Below are 10,764 nucleotides of genomic sequence, written 5' to 3' on the forward strand. Positions count from 1 at the left end.
CATCAGAGACTGTCCAAGAGAAATGCTTTGTGCTTTATAAACAAACAAGGAAGTACCCTTAGGTGGGTGTGATAATCCTCCTCTAATGCGTTTTTGGGGTGCAAAAATAGATTTGTTCCTTTCTTGCTCTTCTCTGCAGGACAAAGGCAGAATAGGCAACTGCAAAGTTAGACCAGGGAGGTCAGTTTGTTCCATACTGAGAAAGACAAGTCTGTAAAACAAACTAGACAGACTTTCTTTGTACTATTTATCTTCCGTCAGCAAAGGCAAAGCTTATGACACTTGTTGGTGTGTGTATATATATTTATCCAGTGCTCTCAGAACAAAATTTTGATTTGAAGAGGGCACACAGATCTGATTTTTTTATTCTTTTCCAGTAAATAGTATAATAAGCACTGGTATGTTTGTATAAAATCAGAGAAATACAAAACAAAAGACTGAATATTATGTGGTATGCATGACATTAAAAAAAAATGGTGGTTTCAAAGCAATATGTACCCTGGTGTGTTTGCCATATACTAGAGTCCAGCTTAAAGTGCACGTGATGTGTATTGCATTTTCATATTAATCTCTATGTACAATGTTTTGCATGTAATTTATATGGTTCTTGGGAGAAAAAAAAAAAAAAAAAAAAACAACAACAAAAAAAGAAAAGCCCCAGAAACCATAGATCCACCCAAAAAACACCGTAAACCTACCTGATGTTCTCCAAATTCCACAATTTACCCTTTTCCATCACGATGACCACGGAAAACCCAACAAAACCCAATGGAGACCCCAAAACACGTCAAAAACACCCCTAAGAAAAATGACATCACCCCCAAAACTGGAAGAAAATCCCCAAAAAGCACGGATCCAATCCGAAAACCACCCTAAACTTACGTGATGTTCTCCAAATCCCAAAGTCCACTCCCAACCACCATAAAATCCATTAGGATCTCAACGAAACACAACGGAAACCCCAAAACACGTCAAAAACACCCCAAAAGTAAACTGGATCAGAAGAAAAAACGTGATTTAACCCCCCAAAACCCTTAAACCTACCTGATGTTCTCCTAAATGTACAATCCACTCCCAACCACGAGAAAATCCAATGGAAACCCAACAAAACCCAACGGAGACCCCAAAACACGTCAATAACAGCACAAAAATAAACAGGATCACACCAAAAAGAAAAGAAAACCAAAAAAGCCATAGATCCACCCCAAAAGGCCGCCTAAGCTACCTGATGTTCTCCAAAACCCACAGTTTACCCTTTTTCAACATGATGACCAACAAGAACCACACTAAAACCCAACGGAGACGCCAAAACACGTCAAAAACACACCAAACAAGAACGGGATCACCACCAAAAATGAAAGAAAACCCCCAAAACCATAGATCAACCCCAAAACCACCCTAAACCTACCTGATCTTCTGCAAAACCCACAATTTAAACTTTTCCACCATGATGACCATGGAAAACCCAACAAAACACAACAGAGACCCCAAAACACGTCAAAAACACCCCAGAAAGGAACAGGATCACCCCCAAAACGAAATAAAACCCCCAAAACCATAGATCCACCTCAAAACCACCCTAAACCTACCTGATGTTCTCCAAAACCCACAATTTACCCTTTTCCACCATGATGACCACGGAAAACCCAACGAAACCCAACGGAGACCCCAAAACACGTCTAAAACACCCCAAAAAAGAACGGGATCAGAAGAAAAAACATCAAAAACTATGAATTGCCCCCCAAAACCACACTAAACTCACATGATCTTCTCCAAAACCCACAATCCGCTCCCATTTACCTTAACGTCAAACGAGAACCCAATGAAACCCAACAAAGACCGCAAAACACGTCAAAAACATCCCAAAAAAAAAGGGATCACCCCAAAAAAAGAGAAGAAAACCCCAAATACCAAGAATCCACCCCCAAAGTCCCCCCAAACCTACCTGATGTTCTCCAAAACCCGCAACTTACCCTTTTCCACCATGATGACCACGGAAAACCAAACGAAACCCAACGGAGACCCCAAAACACGTCAAAAACACCCCAAACAAGAACCAGATCACCCCAAAACTGGAAGAAAATCCCCCAAAACCATAGATCCACCCCAAAAATCACCCTATACCTACCTGATGTTCTCCAAAACACGCACCTTACCCTTTTCCACCATGATGACCACGGAAAACCAAACGAAACACAACGGAGACCCCAAAACACGTCAAAACCACCGCAAACACAAATGGGATCACCCAAAAACTGGAAGAAAGCCCGTCAAAACCATAGATCCACCTCAAAACCACCCTAATCCTACCTGATGTTCTGCAAAACCCACAATTTACCCTTTTCCACCATGATGACCACGGAACACCCAACGAAACGCAACGGAGACAGGAAAACACGTCAAAATCACCACAAACATGAATGCGATCACCCAAAAACTGGAAGAAAATCACCCAAAACCATAGATCCACCCCAAAACCATCCTAAACATACCTGATGTTCTCCAAAACCCACCATTTATGCATTTCCACCATGATGACCACGGAAAACCCAACAAAACCCAATGGAGACCCCAAAACACGTCAAAAACACCCCAAACAAGAACGGGATCACCGCCAAAACTGGAAGAAAATCCCCAAAAAGTACGGATCCAACACCCAAACCACTCTAAACTCACCTGATCTTCTGCAAAACCCACCATCCACTCCCATTTAACTTAACGACCAACGAGAACACAACGAAACCAAACGGAGACCCCAAAACACGTCAAAAACACCGCAAACAAGAACAGGATCACCCCCAAAAACGAAAGAAAACCCCCAAAGCCATAGATCCACCCCAAAACCACCCTAAACCTACCTGATCTTCTCCAAAACCCACAATTTACACTTTTCCACCATGATGACCATGGAAAACCCAACGAAACCCAACGGAGACCCCAAAACACGTCAAAAACACCGCAAAGAAGAACAGGATCAACCCAAAAAACAGAATAAAGGCCCAAATTCCATAGATCCACCCCAAAACCACCCTAAAGCACCCTGATCTTCTCCAAAACGCACAATTTACCCTTTTCCACCACGATGACCATGGAAAAACAAACGAAACCCAACGGAGACCCCAAAACACGTCAAAAACACCCCAAACAAAAACGGGATCACCCCCAAAACTAGAAGAAAATCCCCAACACCATAGATCCACCCCAAAACCACCCTAAACCTACCTGATCTTCTCCAAAACCCACAATTTACCCTTTTCCACCATGATGACCATGGAAAACCAAACGAAACCCAACAGAGATCCCAAAACACGTCAAAAACACCCAAAACAAAAACGGGATCACCCCCAAAACTAGAAGAAAATCTCCAAAAAGCACGGATCCAACCCCCAAACCACTCTAAACTCACCTGATCTTCTGCAAAACCCACAATCCACACCCATTTAACTTAACGACCAACGAGAACCCAACGAAACCCAACGGAGACCCCAAAACACGTCAAAAACACCGCAAACAAGAACAGGATCACACCCAAAAACAAAAGAAAACCCCCAAAGCCATAGATCCACCCCAAAACCACCCTAAACCTACCTGATGTTCTCCAAAACCCACAATTGACCCTTCTCCAACATGATGACCATGGAAAACCCAACGAAACCCAACAGAGCCCACAAAACACGTCAAAAACACCCCGGAAAGGAACAGGATCAGCCCCAAAAACGAAAGAAAACCCCCAACACCATAGATCCACCCCAAAACCATCCTAAACCTACCTAATCTTTTCCAAAACCCACAATTTACCCTTTTTCACCATGACGACCACGGAAAACCAAACGAAACCCAACGGAGACCCCAAAACATGTCAAAATAACCGCAAACACGAATGGGATCACCCAAAAACTGGAAGAAAATCCCCCCAAACCATAGATCCACCCCAAAACCATCCTAAACCTACCTGATGTTCTCCAAAACCCACCATTTATGCATTTCCACCATGATGACCACGGAAAACCCAACAAAATCCAATGGAGACCCCAAAACACGTCAAAAACACCCCAAACAAGAACGGGATCACCGCCAAAACTGGAAGAAAATCCCCCAAAAGTACGGATCCAACCCCCAAACCACTCTAAACTCACCTGATCTTCTGCAAAACCCACCATCCACTCCCATTTAACTTAACGACCAACGAGAACCCAGCGAAACCAAACGGAGACCCCAAAACACGTCAAAAACACCGCAAACAAGAACAGGATCACCCAAAAAAACAGAATAAAGGCCCGAATTCCATAGATCCACCCCAAAACCACCCTAAACCTACCTGATGTTCTCCAAAACCCACAATTTACCCTTTTCCACCATGATGACCACGGAAAACCCAACGAAACCCAACGGAGACCCCAAAACACGTCTAAAACACCCCAAAAAAGAACGGGATCAGAAGAAAAAACACCAAAAACTATGAATTGCCCCCCAAAACCACACTAAACTCACATGATCTTCTCCAAAACCCACAATCCGCTCCCATTTACCTTAACGTCAAACGAGAACCCAATGAAACCCAACAAAGACCGCAAAACACGTCAAAAACATCCCAAAAAAGAAAGGGATCACCCCAAAAAAAAGAGAAGAAAACCCCAAATACCAAGAATCCACCCCCAAAGTCCCCCCAAACCTACCTGATGTTCTCCAAAACCCGCAACTTACACTTTTCCACCATGATGACCACGGAAAACCAAACGAAACCCAACGGAGACCCCAAAACACGTCAAAAACACCCCAAACAAGAACCAGATCACCCCAAAACTGGAAGAAAATCCCCCAAAACCATAGATCCACCCCAAAAATCACCCTATACCTACCTGATGTTCTCCAAAACACGCACCTTACCCTTTTCCACCATGATGACCACGGAAAACCAAACGAAACACAACGGAGACCCCAAAACACGTCAAAACCACCGCAAACACAAATGGGATCACCCAAAAACTGGAAGAAAGCCCGTCAAAACCATAGACCCACCTCAAAACCACCCTAATCCTACCTGATGTTCTGCAAAACCCACAATTTACCCTTTTCCACCATGATGACCACGGAACACCCAACGAAACGCAACGGAGACAGGAAAACACGTCAAAATCACCACAAACATGAATGCGATCACCCAAAAACTGGAAGAAAATCACCCAAAACCATAGATCCACCCCAAAACCATCCTAAACATACCTGATGTTCTCCAAAACCCACCATTTATGCATTTCCACCATGATGACCACGGAAAACCCAACAAAACCCAATGGAGACCCCAAAACACGTCAAAAACACCCCAAACAAGAACGGGATCACCGCCAAAACTGGAAGAAAATCCCCAAAAAGTACGGATCCAACACCCAAACCACTCTAAACTCACCTGATCTTCTGCAAAACCCACCATCCACTCCCATTTAACTTAACGACCAACGAGAACACAACGAAACCAAACGGAGACCCCAAAACACGTCAAAAACACCGCAAACAAGAACAGGATCACCCCCAAAAACGAAAGAAAACCCCCAAAGCCATAGATCCACCCCAAAACCACCCTAAACCTACCTGATCTTCTCCAAAACCCACAATTTACACTTTTCCAACATGATGACCATGGAAAACCCAACGAAACCCAACGGAGACCCCAAAACACGTCAAAAACACCGCAAAGAAGAACAGGATCAACCCAAAAAACAGAATAAAGGCCCAAATTCCATAGATCCACCCCAAAACCACCCTAAAGCACCCTGATCTTCTCCAAAACGCACAATTTACCCTTTTCCACCACGATGACCATGGAAAAACAAACGAAACCCAACGGAGACACCAAAACACGTCAAAAACACCCAAACAAGAAAGGGATCAACAACAAAACTGGAAGAAAATCCCGCAAAACCATAGATCCAACCCAAAACCACCCTAAACCTACCTGATCTTCTCCAAAACCCACAACTTACACTGTTCCACCATGATGACCATGGAAAACCCAACAAAACCCAATGGAGACCACAAAACACATCAAAAACACCCCAAACAAGAACGGGATCACCCCCAAAACTGGAAGAAAATCCCCCAAAAGTACGGATCCAACCCCCAAACCACTCTAAACTCACCTGATCTTCTGCAAAACCCACCATCCACTCCCATTTAACTTAACGACCATCGAGAACACAACGAAACCAAATGGAGACCCCAAAACACGTCAAAAACACCCCAAACAAGAACAGGATCACACCCAAAAACGAAAGAATACCCCCAAAGCCATAGATCCACCCCAAAACCACCCTAAACCTACCTGATGTTCTCCAAAACCCACAATTTACACTTTTCCACCATGATGACCATGGAAAACCCAACGAAACCCAACGGAGACCCCAAAACATGTCAAAAACACCCCAAACAAAAACGGGATCACCCCCAAAACTAGAAGAAAATCCCCAACACCATAGATCCACCCCAAAACCACCCTAAACCTACCTGATCTTCTCCAAAACCCACAATTTACCCTTTTCCACCATGATGACCATGGAAAACCAAACGAAACCCAACAGAGATCCCAAAACACGTCAAAAACACCCAAAACAAAAACGGGATCACCCCCAAAACTAGAAGAAAATCTCCAAAAAGCACGGATCCAACCCCCAAACCACTCTAAACTCACCTGATCTTCTGCAAAACCCACAATCCACACCCATTTAACTTAACGACCAACGAGAACCCAACGAAACCCAACGGAGACCCCAAAACACGTCAAAAACACCGCAAACAAGAACAGGATCACACCCAAAAACAAAAGAAAACCCCCAAAGCCATAGATCCACCCCAAAACCACCCTAAACCTACCTGATGTTCTCCAAAACCCACAATTGACCCTTCTCCAACATGATGAACATGGAAAACCCAACGAAACCCAACAGAGCCCACAAAACACGTCAAAAACACCCCGGAAAGGAACAGGATCAGCCCCAAAAACGAAAGAAAACCCCCAACACCATAGATCCACCCCAAAACCATCCTAAACCTACCTAATCTTTTCCAAAACCCACAATTTACCCTTTTTCACCATGACGACCACGGAAAACCAAACGAAACCCAACGGAGACCCCAAAACATGTCAAAATAACCGCAAACACGAATGGGATCACCCAAAAACTGGAAGAAAATCCCCCAAAACCATAGATCCACCCCAAAACCATCCTAAACCTACCTGATGTTCTCCAAAACCCACCATTTATGCATTTCCACCATGATGACCACGGAAAACCCAACAAAATCCAATGGAGACCCCAAAACACGTCAAAAACACCCCAAACAAGAACGGGATCACCGCCAAAACTGGAAGAAAATCCCCCAAAAGTACGGATCCAACCCCCAAACCACTCTAAACTCACCTGATCTTCTGCAAAACCCACCATCCACTCCCATTTAACTTAACGACCAACGAGAACCCAGCGAAACCAAACGGAGACCCCAAAACACGTCAAAAACACCGCAAACAAGAACAGGATCACCCAAAAAAACAGAATAAAGGCCCGAATTCCATAGATCCACCCCAAAACCACCCTAAACCTACCTGATGTTCTCCAAAACCCACAATTTACCCTTTTCCACCATGATGACCACGGAAAACCCAACGAAACCCAACGGAGACCCCAAAACACGTCTAAAACACCCCAAAAAAGAACGGGATCAGAAGAAAAAACACCAAAAACTATGAATTGCCCCCCAAAACCACACTAAACTCACATGATCTTCTCCAAAACCCACAATCCGCTCCCATTTACCTTAACGTCAAACGAGAACCCAATGAAACCCAACAAAGACCGCAAAACACGTCAAAAACATCCCAAAAAAGAAAGGGATCACCCCAAAAAAAAGAGAAGAAAACCCCAAATACCAAGAATCCACCCCCAAAGTCCCCCCAAACCTACCTGATGTTCTCCAAAACCCGCAACTTACACTTTTCCACCATGATGACCACGGAACACCCAACGAAACGCAACGGAGACAGGAAAACACGTCAAAATCACCACAAACATGAATGCGATCACCCAAAAACTGGAAGAAAATCCCCCAAAACCATAGATCCACCCCAAAACCATCCTAAACATGCCTGATGTTCTCCAAAACCCACCATTTATGCATTTCCACCATGATGACCACGGAAAACCCAACAAAACCCAATGGAGACCCCAAAACACGTCAAAAACACCCCAAACAAGAACGGGATCACCGCCAAAACTGGAAGAAAATCCCCAAAAAGTACGGATCCAACACCCAAACCACTCTAAACTCACCTGATCTTCTGCAAAACCCACCATCCACTCCCATTTAACTTAACGACCAACGAGAACACAACGAAACCAAACGGAGACCCCAAAACACGTCAAAAACACCGCAAACAAGAACAGGATCACCCCCAAAAACGAAAGAAAACCCCCAAAGCCATAGATCCACCCCAAAACCACCCTAAACCTACCTGATCTTCTCCAAAACCCACAATTTACACTTTTCCAACATGATGACCATGGAAAACCCAACGAAACCCAACGGAGACCCCAAAACACGTCAAAAACACCGCAAAGAAGAACAGGATCAACCCAAAAAACAGAATAAAGGCCCAAATTCCATAGATCCACCCCAAAACCACCCTAAAGCACCCTGATCTTCTCCAAAACGCACAATTTACCCTTTTCCACCACGATGACCATGGAAAAACAAACGAAACCCAACGGAGACACCAAAACACGTCAAAAACACCCAAACAAGAAAGGGATCAACAACAAAACTGGAAGAAAATCCCGCAAAACCATAGATCCAACCCAAAACCACCCTAAACCTACCTGATCTTCTCCAAAACCCACAACTTACACTGTTCCACCATGATGACCATGGAAAACCCAACAAAACCCAATGGAGACCACAAAACACATCAAAAACACCCCAAACAAGAACGGGATCACACCCAAAACTGGAAGAAAATCCCCCAAAAGTACGGATCCAACCCCCAAACCACTCTAAACTCACCTGATCTTCTGCAAAACCCACCATCCACTCCCATTTAACTTAACGACCATCGAGAACACAACGAAACCAAATGGAGACCCCAAAACACGTCAAAAACACCCCAAACAAGAACAGGATCACACCCAAAAACGAAAGAATACCCCCAAAGCCATAGATCCACCCCAAAACCACCCTAAACCTACCTGATGTTCTCCAAAACCCACAATTTACACTTTTCCACCATGATGACCATGGAAAACCCAACGAAACCCAACGGAGACCCCAAAACATGTCAAAAACACCGCAAAGAAGAACATGATCAACCCAAAAAACAGAATAAAGGCCCAAATTCCATAGATCCACCCCAAAACCACCCTAAAGCACCCTGATCTTCTCCAAAAACCACAATTGACCCTTTTCCAACATGATGACCATGGAAAACCCAACGAAACCCAACAGAGCCCCCAAAACACGTCAAAAACACTCCAGAAAGGAACAGGATCACCCCCAAAAACGAAAGAAAACCCCCAACACCATAGATCCACCCCAAAACCATCCTAAACCTACCTGATCTTCTCCAAAACCCACAATTTACCCTTTTTCACCATGATGACCACGGAAAACCAAACGAAACCCAACGGAGACCCAAAAACATGTCAAAATAACCGCAAACACGAATGGGATCACCCAAAAACTGGAAGAAAATCCCCCAAAACCATAGATCCACCCCAAAACCATCCTAAACATACCTGATGTTCTCCAAAACCCACCATTTATGCATTTCCACCATGATGACCACGGAAAACCCAACAAAACCCAATGGAGACCCCAAAACACGTCAAAAACACCCCAAACAAGAACGGGATCACCCCCAAAACTGGAAGAAAATCCCCCAAAAGTACGGATCCAACCCCCAAACCACTCTAAACTCACCTGATCTTCTGCAAAACCCACCATCCACTCCCATTTAACTTAACGACCAACGAGAACACAACGAAACCCAACGGAGACCCCAAAACACGTCAAAAACACCGCAAACAAGTACAGGATCACCCCCAAAAACGAAAGAAAACCCCCAAAGCCATAGATCCACCCCAAAACCACCCTAAACCTACCTGATCTTCTCCAAAACCCACAATTTACCGTTTTCCACCATGATGACCAGGGAAAACCCAACAAAACCCAACGGAGACCACAAACAAAAAATTAAAAACACCCCAAAAAAGAACGGGATCACAACCAAAAACGAACGAAAATCCCCAAAAAGCACGGATCCAACCCCCAAACCACCCTAAACTTACCTGATCTTCTGCAAAACCCACCATCCACTCCCATTTAACTTAACGACCATTGAGAACCCAGCGAAACCAAACAGAGACCCCAAAACACGTCAAAAACACCGCAAACAAGAACAGGATCACCCAAAAAAAACAGAATAAAGGCCCGAATTCCATAGATCCACCCCAAAACCACCCTAAAGCACCCTGACCTTCTCCAAAACCCACAATTGACCTTTTTCCAACATGTTGACCATGCAAAACCCAACAAAACCCAACAGAGATCCCAAAACACGTCAAAAACACCGTAAAGAAGAACAGGATCAACCCAAAAAACAGAATAAAGGCCCAAGTTCCATAGATCCACCCCAAAACCACCCTAAAGCACCCTGATCTTCTCCAAAACCCACAATTTACCCTTTTCCACCATGATGACCATGGAAAACCCAACGAAACC

The sequence above is a fragment of the Aythya ferina genome (assembly GCF_964211825.1).
Source record: "Aythya ferina genome assembly, contig: HAP1_SCAFFOLD_178, whole genome shotgun sequence".
Taxonomy (NCBI): domain Eukaryota; kingdom Metazoa; phylum Chordata; class Aves; order Anseriformes; family Anatidae; genus Aythya; species Aythya ferina.